Source organism: Pelodiscus sinensis, chromosome 3, assembly GCF_052426305.1.
Source record: "Pelodiscus sinensis isolate ZL-2025 chromosome 3, ASM5242630v1, whole genome shotgun sequence".
In the NCBI taxonomy this organism is placed as follows: domain Eukaryota; kingdom Metazoa; phylum Chordata; order Testudines; family Trionychidae; genus Pelodiscus; species Pelodiscus sinensis.
In genome coordinates, this window is record NC_143054.1 from 52,225,366 (window position 1) to 52,246,266 (window position 20,901).

Here is a 20,901-nt window from a genome sequence, read left to right on the forward strand (position 1 = left end):
TATTGTAGTAAAGGCTGTCTACTATCTTTTTCCCTGTGAACAGTTGATTTTTGAAAAGTTTTCATAAGTTAATAATCTTTTTGGAGCCCTCTACACCTCTAGGGATGGTCCTGCCAATAGATGAGGATCAAGATTTTGTACATTAAATGAGAATTGTCTATACTTCTTTACAGAAAGTTATTTAAGTAATTCTTTGCGGGTTCTGCTAACAGATGTCCCTGCCTAGTTTTCTATGAGGTGTAAAGCACTGAAAGACAACTTTGTTGTGGGAACAGGCTATAATATGAAAGTGTGACTGTGGGTTTTTTTTAGAACTTTGTGTGCTCTTAATATTAGTAGCAGTAACCTGAAAGTTAATTAGACAACAAACAGGGTTGGTTAGCAGGTATTTCATCACCAGGAAGTGCCAGGCAGATGTGATTAAAGACAATTAATTGGTAATAGTCATTTATAGGTGTGATAGGGCATCCAACCCACACAGGACTGAAGGGGTTAAGGTGGCTAGTTAGGCTTATTAATTTCACAGGCTGCATCTGGAGGAAGAACTAAGAAGCAGAGAATTGCCTGCAAGCAAGTTCAGCTGTGTTGAGGTAGTCAAGGCCTGTAAAGCTAGGAAGCTGTCAACAGACACTTCTTGGGAGGAAGGAGGAGTCTTTTTGTGGCTGCAGATTGGAGCTGGTAATCTGGGTAAATAGGTGAACTAGGAGTGACAGGAAGAAGTTCAGGGAAGAAGCAGTAAGGGCTGGGAGAGCAGAAGCTCAGGACAGCTGTAATGAGGTCTCCTGGACTGGAACCCAGAATAATGGGTAGGCCTGTATTCCCCTACTAGTCACTGAAGGAGTGGCACCTGAGGAAGTGAGTGGAAAAACTGCTTACAACTGCTGAAAGAAAGACTTTGTCATACCCCCAAAGTGGAGAACTCTGTGGTTCCTGGAGTGAGAGAAGGGCTAAAGACCAGAAAGAGACAAAGCCACAACATGCAGCCACAGCATGCAGCCACAGGGTAGTGACTTGATTAGATAATTCCCAGGGCAGCTAGGAGCAAGTACCAGACAAGTGGTGAGCAGTGCATCCCATGGCACTGAGAAATCTGACTTGAACGTTATTGGGCATTTCACTGAAGGCGTTCATATTGACTTTTGAGAGGTCAGAACTATGGTGACCAGTGTTCCCTCTAATCTGGGTAGCAGCACAGTTTCACAGGTGATTAATCAGCCCCACCCAGTCAGAGGCTCAGGGCTGTGAGAGGGGAGGTGATCAACTGGCCAGGACTGATTAATTACCTGTGAAGCTGTACTACCTCCCAGATTAGAGGGAACACTGATAGTGCCTTCTGTTAAGAAAAGTAGTACCACTTATTTATGAGGTATTGTTTATATAAATTATTGCCCTTCAAGAAAACTGTGGGCAGTTCTAATAATCTCTGGTACTATCATTTCAAATGTGTGTGACTGCAATACAAATCTCAATATACCAGATTGATTTGCTACATTAATAAAATAACATTTACTTGATACCTCTTAAGTAAAACTTTTATTTAAACCAAATTGTTCATATGAGACCCTCAAAGCACTTCATAAGAATTAATTAGTTTATCCCTACATCATAGCTCCTAAATATATAGCTAGGTAAACTGAGGGCCAAGATAAAAAAATGGGTCAATTGTAGAATTAGGAAAAGTCTGAAAACTTGCAGAACTCTAAAACTCCTGCTCTAAATACTAGGTCTTATTAATATATTAGGGTATGTCTAAGTCAAGCTAGGTAGGCAAATGAGGTGACCAGAGTTGCAAATGAAGCCCGGGATTTAAATATCCTGGACTTTATTTGCATGTTCCCATCTGGTCGCCATTTTGAAATTTCACTAGCCCGAACTCACTACATGCGGCAGTGAAACGTTAATTCGAACTAAGTCCTTACTTCGAATTAACTGTTACTCTTCGTGGAATGAGGAGTAATAGTTAATTTGAACTAAGGGCTTAATTTGAATTAACATTTCACTGCCACGAGGAGTAACAGTTAATTCAAACTAAGGACTTAGTAGCCTCGCGCAGTGAGTTCGGGCTAGTGAAATTTCAAAATGGCGACCGGACGGGAATATACAAATAAAGCCCAGGATATTTAAATTCCGGGCTTCATTTGCAACTCCAGTCACCTCATTTGCCTACCTAGCTCAAATTAACGAGCTAGTGTAGACATACCCTTAGATGTTTCTTGGTTTAGGTATAATAAAGAGTGCCTGGGGAATTGGAGGCTTGGGGCTGGGTGGGGGCATAACACCAGACATCCTCTTTCACCTGTCTGGTGAGTCTGTCTCAATTGTCTATGGTTTTCTGAGAGAGAATCCCATTCCCAGCTCATCTCATTTTCCTGGCACAACCACCCTTTACTTTGCTTTAAGTTATGATAAGAGGAAGCAGAACACCAAATTTGGCAGTCCCAGCTCTTACTGTTTAGGAGAAGTTCTTAAGCAGATGACATACGGACAGAAAAACTCTGCAATATATATGCATTAGTATGACTAGCTGTTATTACAGATTTGTTATTAGAAAAGTCTTCCAGCCTTTTTGGAAGTACATATTAATGCCATGAATTGCCAGTACTGATATGGTACATTTACAAAACACTTTTGGGAATTTAGCCTTATTGCTTCCATTGATATTAACTCTGAGGCACTCATTGCATATGGTAGCAAAAGGATGAGTGGCTCATAAGAATTATTTAATTACATCTTTATATGTAGATTTGAAAATGCAGAGGATGGGTAAATTTATTTTGCTGTGTGTAGCAAATCAGTTGAATAATCAGTGTTGCTATTAACAGAATTTTTGCAACTAATTCTCTGTTCAATGAGCTGAAAAGCAGTCCTACTCTCTCAGTGTATTGGCACTACTAATTACAAAGAACCTATCTTAAAAAAATAGCACATGATGGGTAGCAAATGGAGTATAGAAATTCAGGGGTTAATTTTTCTTAAAACTGTCACACCTCTTTATACATTATATTATTGAGCATTTATGTGCAAGTGCCATCAACATTTTAAGCTTTTCATTCCATTGCTGGTCAATTGCTCTTCTGTAGAGGATTGTTCACATCACTGCAGAATCCCATGCATTTAATTTTCCACTTAGCATCTCTATTGAACTTTCTAAGCTTTGGCATTAAACCTAAGACTATCTATGACCACCTGTTCTCTGTTCTTCTGGCAATGTGGTCACCAATGGGGAAACATTATTTAAGGTTGTTAAGAGTGATATAGCAAAGTAATGGCTTGAATCTCAAAAAAGAAAAAAATCCAAGCTAGTCATTTGGAAAACTTCTTTTTCTAACAAATGAATCAAATAGGCAATGGAATAACGTCCCCAAGAATTAACTGAATAACTAGCATTAGAGCTGTTTGACAACAGGCAAGATGAGGCCTACAGATGGGCGGTGGGGAAGGGCAACTGCCCAGGGGCCTAGCAATTCAAAAGTGAACCGGATTTGGTCTATGGCAGCTGTTGCATTAATTTGAATATCATATTAAATAAGGCGTTCATTTAAAAACATCCTTTGTTTCCTTTGCCTGTAATTGGAGAGTTTTTAGAAGGAGCATTCCCTTGTTTAACAGTCTCTTACATGGCATCATAGACTGTGATAATTGTCTTTTTGAGGAAAAGAGAAGCTAATTAATATGGGCTGGAAAGGCTATCACTGCTACTGTTGTTTAAATCCGATCTTGTTTTATCCCAGGTGGTGTCTGGGATTCAGCTAGAGCTAGCAGAGGTGGCAATATTGTGTGCATCCCTTTTCTATAGCCCAATCTTATCAGGATCTCTCTCAGAAGTAGGACAGCCAGAGTCCCAGAAGATGACGAGGGTGACAATCATGATGGTAAAACTGCTTCAGAAGGCATTTTTTCCCCAAAGTCTCTGCTTGTAAGGAATTCAAAAGGAACTAATGGATGGAATATCCCAGCCTTTTATTATTTTGTCCATCACACAGGCCTGGTTTCAGCATGCCAATTTAGTTCATTGATTTTTTTTGTTTCACACTTTTCTTATTTATGAAGCACTATCTTAACACAGTCCTTGAGTTGTAACATTAGGTACTTTTTTCTTCGGGGAGGGGGAGGAGGGGAGCTAATTCAGTTTTTCTGTCTCCCCTTCATACCTTTTCCCATCAAGATTTGTTGTTGTGACATTTTATGAACATTTATGAACATTTTTACAGTTGTGCTAACAGGACAAATTTCTACCATGTCATAGGCCTGGTGGCTAAATACCAGCATATAAATTACTTTACTGACATGGCTAATTTTGGTTACATACTACTTTCACTTGAATTAATTCATATGTACTCTGAAGTCAGGTGAAGTTACACTGGTGTAACTGAGAACCAAATATGGTTCTGTGTAATCATATTATATTCAGCTAATTGCACTTTAGAGTCTCCAACCCCGCCCCAATATTACAATGATCTATAGGATTTCCCACTCTGAAGATATTCTAGAAGATTTCTTTTCCAACATGGATTTTCTTAAAATATCTTATTAAAATCTCCAGGATTGCTTTCAGTAGTCATTGGAACATTGATGCCAATTCTGGGAAACTCCAGGACAATCCTGGAGGGCAAACATAACCATGTAGGTATCAAACAGGACATGAGAGCTGGACAAAACAAATGATGCAGGGAAGGGGAGGAAATGAATTAACAGAATGAAAAGAGTTCTGCAAAAAAAATAAAGGAGCAGTTTTGGCTTGTCTCTTGTCTAACTGATGCCAAACTTTTGTACTACATTTTTATAGCTAAAATATAAAGGTGGGTTTTTTTTCAATTATAGCCATATGGTTACCAAAATAGGCATTGTTTGGAGAGTGAGGATGAGTAAAAGACTCTTCTTCCATTTTTCAAATTCACTCAAGGTTCCATCTGATTTGAGAGCAGCTCAGTATGCAGGCAGAGATAGAAAGTATATGGAATTTTGAAGCTGGATTGGGAACCAGGAGATCCGGATTTAATTCCTGACTCTGCCAAAGGTTTCCAATATAATCTTCAGTGAGTCTTTCATTAACTTCTTTATGCCCCCCTTCCATGCCATAAAAAAGGGATAATAGAGGTTGAACCTCTATAGTCCTGCATCTCTAGATCCACCAACATCCATGGTCTAGCATGATTTTAGTAAGCAGAATGTCCGTTAATTATTGGTGAGGCCAAGATTCCTGTGCCCCCTCCTCACCTCTGTCCACACCTTTCTTTGTCCCAGGCTAGGACCACATCTGGGGTAGCTGCAAAGCCCCAGGACAGCAGCTGGGACCCTAGGAGGCAGCACCTGGGTCCTATAGCTGGGACCTCAGGTGAGGACTAGTGGCTGGGACCATGGAGCTGACATCACAGCCTGAGGGCTATGTTTGAGATCCCATAGTTTGGCAAATGTTCTAGTCCAGCACTGGTCCTGAGAAGTTCAACCTGTACTTTCTTTTTCACACTCTTTGCCTATTTCGTTGTTTAGAATATACATTTTGGAGGGTGGGGGGCAGAGTCTCTCTCTTATCGTGGTTATGCACAAGCATTATAAATCAGTGGAGCTTTGAGCTAGACTGAGGTCTAAGCACTATTATAATATAAATGTAATTATGGTATAGTATGCTTCCATTTTAAGATTCAGCCCTCTGCCTCTGTAAATAAAGTTCATATTTGTGATCAAAGTATATGCAGGCTCATTTTTCATCTCTGGCTTGTGTGTTTCATTGAGTTTTCATATAATTTGATGTTCTCTTCTTATTGCATTCATATATTCATTTTAATTTTCCCTTTATCAATATTATATAGAAAATAGAGTGTGCAGGGACATTATAATGTGCATTTCTTAGAAGCTTAATATAAGCTTTGCTGTGACTTAGATCTGTACAGCTCTTTATAGTGTTTGGTATATAAAAACCATAAAAATGCACTGATTCAGTGCCAGCAAATGTAATTTTTATTAATTTGTCCTTGCTAATAGTTCTAGTTCATTTATCAGAAGATGTGCCTATCACCAGAGAATACTAACTTAAGGCTTTACAGTTCCTTTGATTCAAATTCAGTGTGACACAGAGATGATCAGTCAGTCCATTGCTGACAATAATACAGATCTGATACACACATTATAAAAGTGTTTTTAGTTCCTAATCTCTCTCTCTCTCTAAAATGACATTCATGTTTTTCCTGCTCTCAGGGGTCCTCTGGTTGCTAATGGAATACATGGACAGCTTTATTTGTCTAAGAGTATCTGAGGTTTTTGCTTCCTGACCTCTATACTAATATCCTCCACCAAAGCTGTAACTTGTATGTTTGTCACTCTTTACTCTCATTTTTCAAAGAAGACAGAGTATGGAGGGAGTAATTTATATCCATATTTGTTCCTTGGTAAAATATTTTCTATGCCAGCCAAACATTTATGAGCAATAGGTAATCCTGATGCAAAATCAAGAAAGTACCTCTATTTGCATTCCATGTCAGTTCATAGGGGTGCAGGCATTTTAGAGCAGAAAATATCATTACAAAACTTTGATTACAAGATAGAATTTGTGAAGAATAAACAAATAAGCTTTTAATTGAAACCTTATTTATAAGCCATATTATGTACCTGATCATAAGCGTAAGACATTTTAAAGGTCTCCTGGGCAGGCTTCCCACATCATTAGGAGAGTCATCCCCACAGGGCTGCTATTACTTTGATATAGATATAGATGGGCAAGAAGTGAACAAAGCTTGGCTCTACCTCTTAATGTGCCATCCAGCTTAGTTGAGCTGAGCTGGCAGACCAGAGAACCAATCTGTTCCAGGTACTGGCCTGTGCAGATTACCACCTCCTGAAGCAAGAGGAAACTGGAACCAGACTGTGGCTTTCAATCCCACAATCTGTTTCCTGGCCTGCTTCTGTGTGCTGACATTTGCTTGGAGCTTGTGGCAAAGTCATGGTTTTTTTCAGCGTCCTGACCCCATTCAGTTATCAAGACAAAATCCTGTGAGAAAAGGCTGAACAAAACATATCAAAGTGGCTTCATTGAAACTCCTGTTTGCATACCATTAAGAAATATATTTCTTATACTCCACATTTTAGCACTTGATTCAACATAAGCAAAATTAAATGCATGGTAAGCCTAGGAAACAAGTGGAACAAACATATATAATATTCAGCTCTTTAATAAAAAATGCGAGTCTCCAGTTTTTTTTGCCCAGGCATGCCTTACCTGTTTTGGTTATCATTTATTGATCATATACTCATACAGATCAGACCCTGGCTATATTTTTATCTCCTTAATAACAAAGGACATAGGTGGAGAAAATAAAGTTTTTACTATAAAATGGCTATCACACCAGGGTAAAATTTGATGAATAGAACATCTCATTGTACCACGTGGGCCTTCCCAACTGCAGTCCCTGATCTCCTGAGTAATTTAATGTTCTGTGAGGATTGAACTGATGCCAGTTTAATACTCCACATTTTAATCATCCAGCAAAATGAGTTATAATTGAATGTATAAAGAAATATGTTATTGAAAGTGATGGAAGCATCTCTAGTAGAATTAGAGAAAAGTGCTATTATTCCTATCTCTAGGATAAACACATTGGGGATTTTAGGGTGGTATTATTATTCTAATAGCAATCATTTTAATTGTTTTTTGCATCTTTGCCCTGGCATAAGTACATCACAGGTGACTGAGCTGCCACTGATGCTCCTTATTAACCAGATTAGGATTAGTCTGCTTTTTACCTTTCCCTCCTTCTCCATTAATATTGCATCAACTTCTTGTCTTGTCATATGCATAAATGGTAAGCAAGCTGGGAAAGTGTCTGACTAGTTTATGGTGTGTATCCACAGTGCCTCTCGTAATGATGCCCAGATCTAGGCCTCTGTGTGTTACCATAACAGACAATACTATTCCATATACATTTCAATGAAAGCCACCATTTATGGAGAAATATATCTATTATTAGTAGGGAAAAATCTTAAAACAGTTTAGGTGACCAAGCAAAATACATAGATGGAGTTATCCCAGTGCCTTAGAAGGCCTTTCCTGGAACTTCCTACGCTACACTTCCCCTGGGATAGGTAATACAGCAAGCATAGCTGTATAAGAGGCCTCTCGGCATTCAGCCCCACAGGCAGCAGAGTTCCACATTGGCCAGTTCTATTATATAGGCAGGCCAGTGAGGCCTATTAAATGCCATTGAGAAGGGCTACTGGACCTCTTCTCAGTTATAAGGGGACACATAAGGTAGCAGTCACTATTCCAATCCCTTTGCTGGCATAGCCACTCTACTGCAGCTGGATGGGCTGCCAAAACCTTAGAAGGTGGATTTTTGTCTTCTCTGTAATGAGTCAACTGAGTCTGATTACCTGAAGTCTCTACATCAATCTACCAGTTCTGAGGCAATGCACAGGTCAAGGTTTAACCAAGAGACCCCCTCCATGCTAGAGATATAGGTCCCCATAAGTGCAGTCACTGCAATCTGCTCAAAGTGGCTATTTCACCTGGAGTATCCCCTGCTGCTTGGTGCTTCTGACAGAGTGCTCCTGCTCCAATACTCCCCCCCCCCCCTTTTTTTCATTCCTGCTCTGGCTTCTGGCTTCTCCCCAGCACACTCACCATGCCTGACCTCCACTGTTTCAACCACTAGCTCTCACTGTCTACTGCTGGCACTGATATCTGGTTACATAAATAATTAAATGAATGGATAACAGGAAAGCCCAAGTGGCAAAGAGACTGTCACATATGTCCAGATGTTATAGAAGATTGCTCTAGTTTCCCTCTCATCTTAGTTTTTCAGATACTCCTCTAAAAAAAAACTATCTGAGAAGATGGCATCTGCATCCTCAGAATGAAATGACAAGGTGAAGTTTACTAAGCTACTTTCTTCTTTACCACTAAGGCACTTCAGAAAAAAAAATCTCTGATCAAAATTAAACTAAAACAAGTTATAATAAATGCATCCTCCATATTTCTAATGGGGAAATGGAAGAAATGGGGAAATAAAACTTAATTAATGAATCCAACTGCACTCAGCATCCTGATTTCCCTGTTGAGCAGAACAAGAGTTAGTCAGACACTACTGCACTTTTAGTTAGCTGTAGTATATCCCAAATCCCTATAATCTTTGAGATTTAGAGTGGAATTACTTAAAATATTTATTTCTGATTATTTCAGGGACTGACTGATTGCACTGCACATTTGTATGGCTGCTTGGCATGTGCACTAAAATGTGATTGTTTTATTATGCTGTGCACTCTTTCACTTGAAAGAGGCATATGTAATGGACTAACATAAGTGATTCTACCTGTTAGTTTACCTCAGAGAGTCATAAAAATAATGCATTAGAATTGAACTTACTTTATGTATTTTAAAACAGCTTTGTGGGCCGGGGCTTGAAATCTTTACTCAAACAGAACTCCCACTGTAATCTATTTCCCTTCTTATTTATTTTGAATTAGTTCTTTCATTGCTGTTTTCTACCCTGATATTTTTTATGTGTAGTTTATGGTCCATGAATTCAGTAAAATAGTGGAATGACTCCCATTGAAATCAGTGGAAAGATTCCCATTGCCATCAATAGGTGTTGGCTTGGGTCTGATGCCTATGAGAGTGTGTGCACAGATGCATTAGAGAAATAAGGATGATAGTGCTTTCATTTTGTTTACAAATCAATTTCTAAAAAGCTTACTGCCAAAAAAGGCTGAGATTAAAGCAATACTTACTATAAATAAGAGAATTTTGACACCACAGTGAGGTTATTATCCCGCCTTACTTACTCATCTGCTACCCTGTGGCTAAGTCAAAGAAAAAAAGTCTATTTTCAGTAAAGTGCTGATCCATACTATGAAAGAATTGCAATTTTTCCAATTTTTCTTGTGTGAGTGTTTTAGAGCATGCAGATTACTGAAGAGATTCTATTGTTAACTGAAACCTTTTGAAAATGACTAACTTAAAAACTATTCATGATGTTGATTAAAAAGTCTTTACAATGGTTAGGGACACCTGACGTGGTGAGACCCCTGCTTATCGGGATGATCAATATCGTCTAATAGATATATTGAACTCTAATGCTTGTCTGTCCCTATCTGATGTCTATTGTGTTATAGTTAGATTATAACCTCTTTGGAGCAGGGGACATCTTTGTTCTGTTTTTGTATGGTCCTCAGCAGAATAGGCTCATGGTCCATGACTAGGGCTTATTTATTTGTACTGAGCTACAGTTTACAATAATAACATAAACCATGTTTCAAAGAACCAGTTCCAGAAGCTCGATACTGTGACCCACATGGTTCCACTGACTTCCAGTGAGGCTGCAAATCTGTATAACCATGTAGATCCTATTGCAGATTGTGGCCTCTTAAATAGTAGGTTGTGAGTTCATTTCTAAAAATATATGTTTAAGGGAATATGCCTGTGAACTGTGATGTCTCTTTGCACGGTGTGCTCCAAAACAATTAAGATGAGGAATTCTGGGAGGTATTGTAACTATGAGTGGTGTTCTGGGGGTACCTCTGAAAGAGTCAAATCAGGGAAAATTGCTAAGAAACAGGACTACTTACAGCTCAAGACTGGGGGCCCTCCACTTTAAGGCACATCAAATCAGTTACAAAAAGCACTTCTGTCTGCCACACTGGTCACCAAGAAGTCACACAAACAATTTCCTCAAACACTCCATTTTTTCTTCTGCTACGACCTTTATCCACGTTGCATAGATGAGAGAGTATGAAAAACAAGCTCACGAAATCCTAACAGGTTCTTCCAATCCCAAAGGACCAGCCATATTCCCAGGTCAATTTATATCTCAGGGTATGTCTACACTGCCACCCTAGTTCGAACTAGGTTGGCTAATGTAGGCATTCAAAGTTGCAAATGAAGCCCGGAATTTAAATATCCCGGGCTTCATTTGCATCTTGCTGGGCACCGTCATTTTTAAATCCCCGTTAGTGAGGACTCCGTGCCCGCGGCTACGCGCAGCACGGAGTAGGTAGTTTGAATTAGACTATCTAATTCGAACTACCGTTACTCCTTGTGGAACTAGGTGTACCGGTAGTTCGAATTAGAGTGCCTAATTCGAACTACCTACTCCGTGCCGCGTGTAGCCGTGGGCACGGAGTCCGCACTAACGGGGATTTAAAAATGGTGGCGCCCGGCAAGATGCAAATGAAGCTCAGGATATTTAAATCCTGGGCTTCATTTGCAACTTCGAATGCCTACATTAGCCACTCTAGTTCAAACTAGGGTGGCAGTGTAGACATACCCTCAGATCTTACCCAAAAGATCACTATGTCAGTCCCTTGGAATTTAAAATCTAAAGGTTTATTGAAAGAAAAGGTTAAGGGTAGAATTGTTAAAAATAACAGAATTGCATGCACCAATTACAAAGTTCCTGGTGTAGGCTTGTGGCAAAGGTAGAAAAGTCTGCTATCTCTAGAATACATTCTTTGTTAAGATGGGTCATAATTCAAAGCAAAAATGCTTCTGAAGTGATTAACTGACATGAAGACAAAGATGGAGGAACCCCTAGGGTACATCCCTTTTTCGATAAATTGTAAATTGTAAATGAAGCCAAGATTTGAATTTCCCCTGCTTCATTTACACAATGGCAGGTTACAGGATCTTTTGAAATGGGGCATTTCTGTCAAACGATCCCCATCTTGACTGTGGTTTTTTTCGAAAAGCTGCTTTTCGAAAAAAAGCTATGGCCGCCATTATGTAAATGAAGCACGGGAAATTCACATCCTGGCTTCATTTACAATTTTGATATGTCTAATTTACATCCCTTTATCGAAAAAAGGGATGTAGTTTAGATGTACCCTCAGGGTCTATGCTGTAATCTTGCCCATGTGGAGGGAATTCCATTGTTGTCAGTGTGTGACGGTACCTCCCAAAAGGGAGTTTGTCACATGAGCAAGTCACCTGTCCATGTTTTTTTAGACAATCATTCATGGCGTGCCTGCTTGACTACAGGTTTACAGTAGAATTCCTTAGATGTGTGTTGGTAACACTTAAGGTTTGTAGTCAGGCAAGTACTACTCTTTACTTGATATATACCCTTTCACAAGGGGTGTAGGAGGCCTACTGATATCTCTTAGAAGCAAACATTGAAATTACAGGTACATTGGTAGTACTCATAATTTCACATACAAAAATTTATACAAGCACATGAATAGTATAAACAGGATCAGCAAAGCATAAGCTTTCAACAGAGACTTCATTGGCCCACTTTGTACAAAATTTGAGGCAAGCATGCAGCAGTGGGTGAAACAATAACATTCAACATTCCTGTGGTGGGAAGAACACCTCAGCAGTCCAGCAACCTGGCATTTAATTTCAAAAAGGGGAATTACACAAAAATGAGGAGGTTAGTTAAACAGAAATTAAAAGGCACAGTGACTAGAGCCAAATCCCTGAAAGCTGCATGGAAACTTTTTAAAGACACCATAATAGAGGCACAACTTAAATATATATCCCAAATTAAAAAACATAGCAAGAGACCTAAAAAAGAGTCACCGTGGCTTAACCACCATGTAAAAGAAGCAGTGAGGGACAAAAAGGCATCTTTTAAGAAGTGGAAGTCCAATCCTAGTGAGATAAATAGAAAAGAAGATAAACACTGTCAAATCAAGTGTAAAAATGTAATAAGAAAAGCAAGAAAAGATTTTGAGGAACAGCTAGCCAAAAACTCAAAAAGAAATAACAAAATGTTTTTTAAGTACATTAGAAGCAGGAAGCCTGCTAAAAAACCTGTTTCCACTAGATGATCGAGCTATAAAAGGAGCAATCAAGGATGATAAAGCCATTGCGGAGAAACTAAATGATTTCTTTGCTTCAGTCTTCATGGCTGAGGACGTTGGGGAGATTCCTGAATCTGCACCGTCCTTTGTGGGTGATGAATCTGAGGAACTGTCCCAGATTGAAGTGTCATTAGAGGAGGTTTTGGAACAAATAGAAAAACTTAATGTTAACAAATCTCCGGGACCGGATGGCATTCATCCAAAGGTTCTAAAAGAACTCAAATGGGAAATTGCTGAGCTATTATCTGTGGTTTGTAACCTATCCTTTAAATCGGCTTCTGTACCTAATGACTGGAAGGTAGCCAACGTGACACCAATATTTAAAAAGGGCTGTAGAGGCGATCTAACTTCCGTATTAGTCGAAACAATAGTAAATAATAAAATTGTGAAGCATGTAGAAGAACATAATTTGTTGGACAAAAGTCAACATGGTTTCTGTAAAGGGAAATCCTGTCTTACTAATGTTAGAGTTCTTTGAAGGGGTTAACAAACATGCGGACAAGGGGGATCCAGTAGATATAGTATACTTGGATTTTCAGAAAGCCTTTGACAAGGTCCCTCACCAAAGGCTCTTGTGTAAATTACATGGCCATGGGATAAGAGGGAAGGTCCGTTCTTGGATTGAGAACTGGTTAAAAGACAGGAAACAAAGGGTAGGAATAAATGGTAAATTTTCAGATTGGAGAGGGGTAACTAGTGGTGTACCCCAAGGGTGAGTCCTGGGACCAATCCTTTTCAACTTATTCATAAATGATCTGGAGAAAGGGGTAAGCAGTGAGGTAGTAAAGTTTGCAGATGATACAAAACTGTTTAGGATAGTCAAGACAGAAGGAGACTGTAAGGGACTCCAAGAAGATCTCACCACACTGAGTGATTGGGCAACAAAATGGCAAATGAAATTTAATGTGGATAAATGTAAAGTAATGCATATCAGGAAAAATAACCCCATCTATACGTACAGTAAAATGGGGGCTAATTTGGCTACGACAAATCAGGAAAGAGATCTTGGAGTTATCGTGGAAAGTTCTCTGAAAACATCTACACAGTGTTCAGTGGTGGTCAAAAAGGCAAATAGGATGCTAGGAATTATTAGGAAAGGGATAGAAAATAAGATCCAGAATATCTTACTGCCCCTGTATAAAACTATGGTACGCCCACATCTTGAATACTGTGTACAGATGTGGTCTCCTCACCTCAAAAGATATTTTGGCCTTGGAAAGGGTTCAGAAAAGGGCAACTAAAACAATTAGGGTTTGGAATGGGTCCCATATGAGGAGAGATTAAAGTGACTGGGATTTTTCAGTTTAGAAAAGAGGAGACTGAGGGGGGATATGATAGAGGTATATAAAATCATGAATGGTGTGGAAAGGGCCGATAAAGAAAAGTTATTTATTAGTTCCCTAAATAGAAGAACTAGAGGACACCAAATGAAATTAATGGGTAGCAGGTTTAAAACTAATAAAAGGAAGTTCTTCTTCACACAGCGTGTAGTCAACCTGTGGAACTCCTTGCCAGAGGAGGCTGTGAAGGCTAGGACTATAATAGAGTTTAAAGAGAAGCTAGATAATTTCATGGAGGTTAGGTCCATAAAAGGCTATTAGCCAGGGGATAAAATGATGTCCTTGGCCTCTGTCTGTCAGAGGCTGGAGAGGGATGGCAGGAGACATATCGCTTGATCATTGTCTTCGGTCCACCCTCTCTGGGGCACCTGGTGCTGGCCACTGTCGGTAGACAGGATACTGGGCTAGATGGACCTTTGGTCTGACCCAGTACGGCCGTTCTTATGTTCTTAAGTTATGTTCAATGTTCTTTCCATTGACATAAAAATCCTGTAATGTCACACATGTGATTCATTTGTTGCATCATGCTATGTACCACTTAAGAGTTATATGCAAATAGAATGATCCCGTCCTTCATTTCTTGGCTAATGTAGAAAATGATGAAAGAGGATCTGAATTGTTATAGAAAGAGGACATGGGATTATTGTGAGTTTAAAGGAATAGCACTGTAGATTGCAGGGGTAGAAAATTTGCACTGTATATAATTTTGTAACACTTTCTCACCATATATTTCTTAAACAAAGTAAGCAGAACAAAATTTTACGTATCTACTATTTTGCTAAAAGAGTAAAACATTCTGTTAAGGAATGGGCGTAATTTCTTCTGTGCGGAAAGAGTAGAAGACAAATCAACAAAGCATATTGTAAAACTCCTAGCTGATTCTTTGATATCATTTCTAAGCTGTTTACTAAGATATTAAACCTTTTTATCTTAGAATATTAAAGACAGCCAAATTACATTCTGGCACACAAACTTGTAAAAGAATTAGAAAGCTTTGTTATTGTAATGAGGTCAGAAAGTGTTTCTTGGTTTTTATAAATCACTAATTCTTGATAACAGTTGGCACTCAGGAAGGATTCCATATTTTCATTTTAATGTTGTAAACAAAAATATTTTATTCTCTTTCATAATAAAGTTAGTGCTGGTATAATTTATTGTTGGTTATTATGATCATAAATAATGTGCAGTTTTTACTGGATGCAATCTTTACTGCATTTACTTCTAATCTTTTGAGGAAGGAATGTCCATGATTATTTAGGAATAAAGTAACATAAAGCTACCATGAGAAAAGGTGGATTTTATTAAGGTTCTTTGTTATAAAATTGGACAAATTTGCATGGCAACCAACGTGGAATCCAGACATTGATATGTTACCATTGTGCCATGTATTCCAGGTTTACATTTGGTATTGTACTGGAGCCAGTACTCTGCTTCAAACATTAGTTGAGAACAAAGATTCAAGTGCCCTTTCTCTCACCTCACCCCAGGTCACCTCCCATGGGGTTGTTTTGTTTTGTTTTGTTTGTTTTTTTCTGTAGCAGGGTGAGAAAATGAGGATTTTTGCCAATATTTCTCAATGCTCTTCTGAAAGAAGCATAAGGTCTGACACTCTAAGAAGTTATGGCCATCAATACTCAGGCTGTATGTCCATTTTGGTTCCCAGCTCCCTGTTCTCTTTTTGTCAGCATGAGGCTTTCAAAGACTTGCCCTTAGAATCTTCTTTTCAAGGAGGCTTCATTGTGTACGCGTTGGAAGAGAGCCTTATAAAAGTAATACAGCTTAGATTGTACTGATTCTTCCAGTATTCCAGATCCAGATACCAGGAGTATTGTGCACTTGCCTGGTAACCTGGCAGCAGATTTCTCACCTTATTGCACTGTGGAGACTTGGATAAGGGTTGTGAAGGTGCTATTCTCTAGTTCCTCTATAAGAATGTTAGGAGAGATATATTTTTATTGTACCCTGTATGCATTCATCTCTGAGGGAAACCTGGGGCCTACATTTCTTAGTTACCTAGAGGAGGTCAGGAATTTTTTTGACAAATCAATTTTCATTAACAAATTTAAATTTTGGAAACTACGTTGTGAATTTCCTGACTCAAAAAAATGTTGAGAACAACAAAGTTGGAAAATCATTGAAATGTTTTATTTCATCAGAAAAGTCTGGGTTTTTGAGTTTGAAATGAATTTTCTCTTCAAAATTTAAGCCAAATAGAATGGAAAAAATAAAAGAACAAAGATAAAAACTAAGATGAAATGTTGAAAGCATATAAAGAAAGTGTTTTGATTTACCCCAAACTAAAAAATTCAGATTTTCAATTTGCAAATAATATTGACATTTCAGCTTTTCATCCCAGACTGAGACACGGAAAAATTGAAGTCTTGAAAATATTCATACAGTTAGAAAAATAATTTCCCCCACTCCTTTTTTTTTTTAAGTTTTGGGAGAACTATATCTGTGCTGTAGGGGATTTTAAGATATATATTTTGTTTTGTTAACCTTAAAGAGAAAATAATTGAATGGTTCCACTAGAAGGTTTCTCTTCTCTTAAATTGGTGTGTCTGTTTACCTATTTTGAGACTCCTTTTGACAACATAACCAGCTCGTAAACTATGGGAGATTACTTTTATCAGCTAATATAATTTGATTCTTATTACTGACCTATTTAAATCATATTGAGAGAAAGTACAGTCTTTGACTCAGCTTCTGTTATGTTTTATTGTTCTAAGTTGCTATAAACTTTAATGGTGGTCGACTGTGATATGAAAGCCATCTTCTGAGATGTAATATTACATCTAGCAAGCAAAAGTGATTCTTTGGAGGGAGGAAGAAGGGGGTCCCAAACCAGAAGGCGCTACCTCGTGGGGACTAACTAGGGCTAAAAATAATTATGCTGGAATTTGTGGATTTGACATTAAAAGGATTTAGGTGTAAATGCATGAAAGGAGTTAGCCGTTGTAATGCTAAATGTCATACAGGTTGGACCACCCTCCTCCAGCACCCTCAGGACTGGACTGGTCGAGGTCCCTCCCAATATGGTCTGTACTGCCCCTAGCTAGGACTCCAACCCAGTCCTACTGCTAACTACCTAGTCATGGCTCCCTGAGCCGGAGCTCCACAGCTGCTGCAACCAGCCCTCAAGCTCCACGTCTGGGGCCAGAGTTCTGCAGCCACTGCTGGCCCCCACTACCACCCACCTGCAGGGGCCTGAACTCCTGCTGTGCCACCCACCCCACCCTCAACATGAGGCACCTGGCTGAATTCCCACCTCTCTGCCACTCCTTCTCCCCTACCCTCTTTGTTTACAGCAGGTGCTAGTAGATCCTTCAATCCATCTTCAAGTAGGAGTGGTTTTTAGAATATTCCATTATCACTTTTGTTTCATAACCTACAAATATAGAATAGACTTGATGGAAGGTTGCAATGTAACACTACTGCATTGCTTTTAATTCAGGAAACAGAAGAACAGGCTGCTCCATAAGATATAGAAGCAGAGCAATCCCCTCCTCCCACTGCACACACTTTGCTACTAGAACCCTCTAACCTGCAAGCAGGACCTGAAAAATATACCAGGTCATTCTTCTTAAAGTAGTAGCTTGCAATTCCAACACAGCCTTCCAGGAATGAGGACAGAAATGATGGGCCACTGTGAAACATGAGGGTGGCTTTTGGGTGGAAGAAGTGGACTAGGGTTAGCTCCTATGCCAATCTTATGCTTCCCAGACCACACAGCCAGGGTCTCAAGCATTGATTTAAAGGGCCCAGTGATCTGGCCACTGCCACTGCTTTGATAGCAGCACCTGGGAGCCCCAGGCCCATTTCAATCATGGGGCCCAGGACAGCTGCCCTTTTTGTTCCCCTTCCTGTCAGTGGCCCTGCAGACCTTCCTATACCATGCCTGTGTACTTCCATGTGTATTACTCCTGCAGAATTTCATTTTCTTTCTATTCATTTTCAGGGTGTGCATCCTCCACAGAGTGTACTATTCTCAATCTTTTTGACTTTGCATTCAGAGCCCAAGACCAGGATTCCCTGGAACAGGTGAAAGTAAAGAATAATGCTGTTTCAGGATAGTTCTGTGCTGGGCTTTTAGAGAGTTCTTCAGGGGTGGGACAAGGCACCTTAAAACATTAGGAAGTATATAAACCATAAGAACAGCCATACTGGGTCTGACCAAAAATCTAGCCCAGTATCCTGTCATCTGACAGTGCTCTATGTCAGATGCCCTGAAATGAGTGAACAGAACAGAAAATCATCAAGCAATCCCTCTCCTGTCACCCATTCCTTGCCTCTGACAGAGGCTAGGGACACCATTCCTACCCATCTCATAGCCATTGTTGGACTTAATCTCCATGAATTTATCTAGTTCTTTCTTCAACCCTGTTAAAGTTCTGGTCATCACAACCTCCTCTGACAAAATCTCACTCAGGAGCAGAATGGCAATGGGTCCCAGAAAAATGGTTTCATATAGGCTTGAGAAGCTGAGCCTTTTTACTAATAACTATGTTCCTAGTGCAGTGCTCTCCAGCCAACTGTTGTAACACTGTTATACCTGGTTAGCTACAGTAACGCCATGCTTTGATGCTCCTTCAGAAAGCCTTAGTGCTCCAAGAACTCAGCTCTGTGTTGCTTTCTATCTGATAGGGTATGTCTACACTACAGCGCTAATTCGAACTAAGCTAATTCGAACTAGTGCATCCAGACTAAAAAACTAGTTCGAATTAGCGTTTTGCTAATTTGAACTAGCATGTCCACACAGAGTGGACCCTGAACCGGGGTTAAGGATGGCCGGAAGCAGTGCCGGCAGGGCATCAGATGAGGACTTAGAGCATGGAGCTGCTGTCTCAGGCTAGCCGAGGACTGTGCTTAAAGGGACCAGACCCCCACCCAGGACAGACAGTTCTCAGGGGTGCCCCGCTTGCAAAGCAGTCCTGGCTTGGATTGCCCGGAGTGCCCACACTGGGCACATCACAGCACTCAGCCATCAGACCGGCTGCTCTTGCCGCAGGCTGCCATCTGGGGAGAGGGGGCAATTGGGGGGCTGCAGGAGAGCTTCCACCCCCAGAAGCCCGCAGAGCCAGCCCAGTCCTCCCCATCGGGGGCTCGTACCCCATTCCTCCCTCACCTCCTTCCACTTACCCTTCCCTAGCCCCCCTTCCTGATGTACAAAATAAAGGACAATTGTGTTCAAAAATAGAATCTCTCTTTATTGAACAAAACGCGGGGAGACTGGGAGAGGGGAAGAGAGAGGCTGGGAGAGGGGAAGGCAACTACAATGATGAGGGGTTTGGAACAGGTCCCATATGAAGAGAGGCTACAGAGACTGGGACGTTTCAGTTTAGAAAAGAGGAGACTGAGGGGGGATAGGATAGAGGTCTATAAAAGCATGACTGGGGTGGAGAGGGTGCATCCAGAAAAGTTCTTCATTAGTTCCCATAATAGAAGGACTAGAGGACACCAAAGGAAAGGAATGAGTAGCAGGCTTCAAACTAGTAACAGAAAGTTGTTCTTCACAAAGCAGAGACAACCTGTGGAACTCCTTGCTGCAGGAGGCTGTGAAGGCTAGAACTAGAACAGAGTTTAAAGAGAAGTTAGATCAATTCATGGAGGTTGGGTCCATGGAGTGGTATTAGCCAGGGGGTAGAAATCACGTCCCTGCCCAAAGTTTGTGGAAGGCTGAAGAGGGATGGCACGAGACAAATGGCTTGGTCACTGTCTTCGGTCCATCCCCTCCAGGGTTCCTAGGGTTGGCCGCTGTCAGCAGACAGGCTACTGGGCTAGATGGACCTTTGGTCTGACCCAGGACGGCCATTGTAAGCTCAGGGCTCAGGGTCGGGGGTCTCAGGGGACCACCTTGATTTTCATGCACACCTGCTCCTGGGTGGCCAGGCTGGCAGCTCTCCTGCCCTAGACGGCCACTTTCCTGTGCCTAGTGCGGAGTTCGTGGATGAGGTCCACGATGTCCGCACTAGACCAGGCTGGTGCCCGCCTCTTGCGGTCCCTGGCAAGCTCCCGGGAGCCGCCAGCCTGGTCCCGGGAAGAGGGGAAGGGCTGGGGGGCATCGGGTGGCTGGCTCGAGCCGTGCCAGGTGCAGGGTCTGCTGGCTGGGTGCTGGCAGGCTTGCACCTGGCATGGGCACCGTAACCAACCCTTGCCCCTTTAAGGGGTCCGGGGCCGGGAGGGGGGCAGACGAGTTTCCCTGGTGTTGGCCAGAGCTAGCCCTCCCACTAGTTCGAATTAAGGGGTTACACACCCCTTAATTCGAACTAGTAAGTTCGAACTAGGTTTAGTCCTCGTAGAATGAGGTTTACCTAGTTCGAACTAAGCGCTCCGCTAGTTCAAATTAAGTTCGAACTAGCGGAGCACTAGTGTAGCGCCTATCAAAGTTAATTCGAACTAACGTCCATTAGTTCGAATTAACTTTGTAGTGTAGACATACCCATAAAGAATACATTCTAGAAGGAGCACTGTGGGCCTTAGTGTAATGCCATTGAATAATACCGTTACCAGTCACAAAAGATTATTTTGATGTCATGTGTACAAGCTCCCATGTGGGCTTTCACCGATCTTGTGATGGGACAATTTTCTCTTTGAGCAGCCAAACTCTTTAAAATTCCAAATGTAGCAGGTGGCCCCAACTGTTACTTTTAGACAGTTGAGAATTGTACAGCTGCCCTATACTCTCAGGCGACTGGGTGGGCCAGAGAAGTGAGGAAACAAATATCTACAATGATCTGACTGAAGCCACTTTAAACTTAATTGTGGCAGG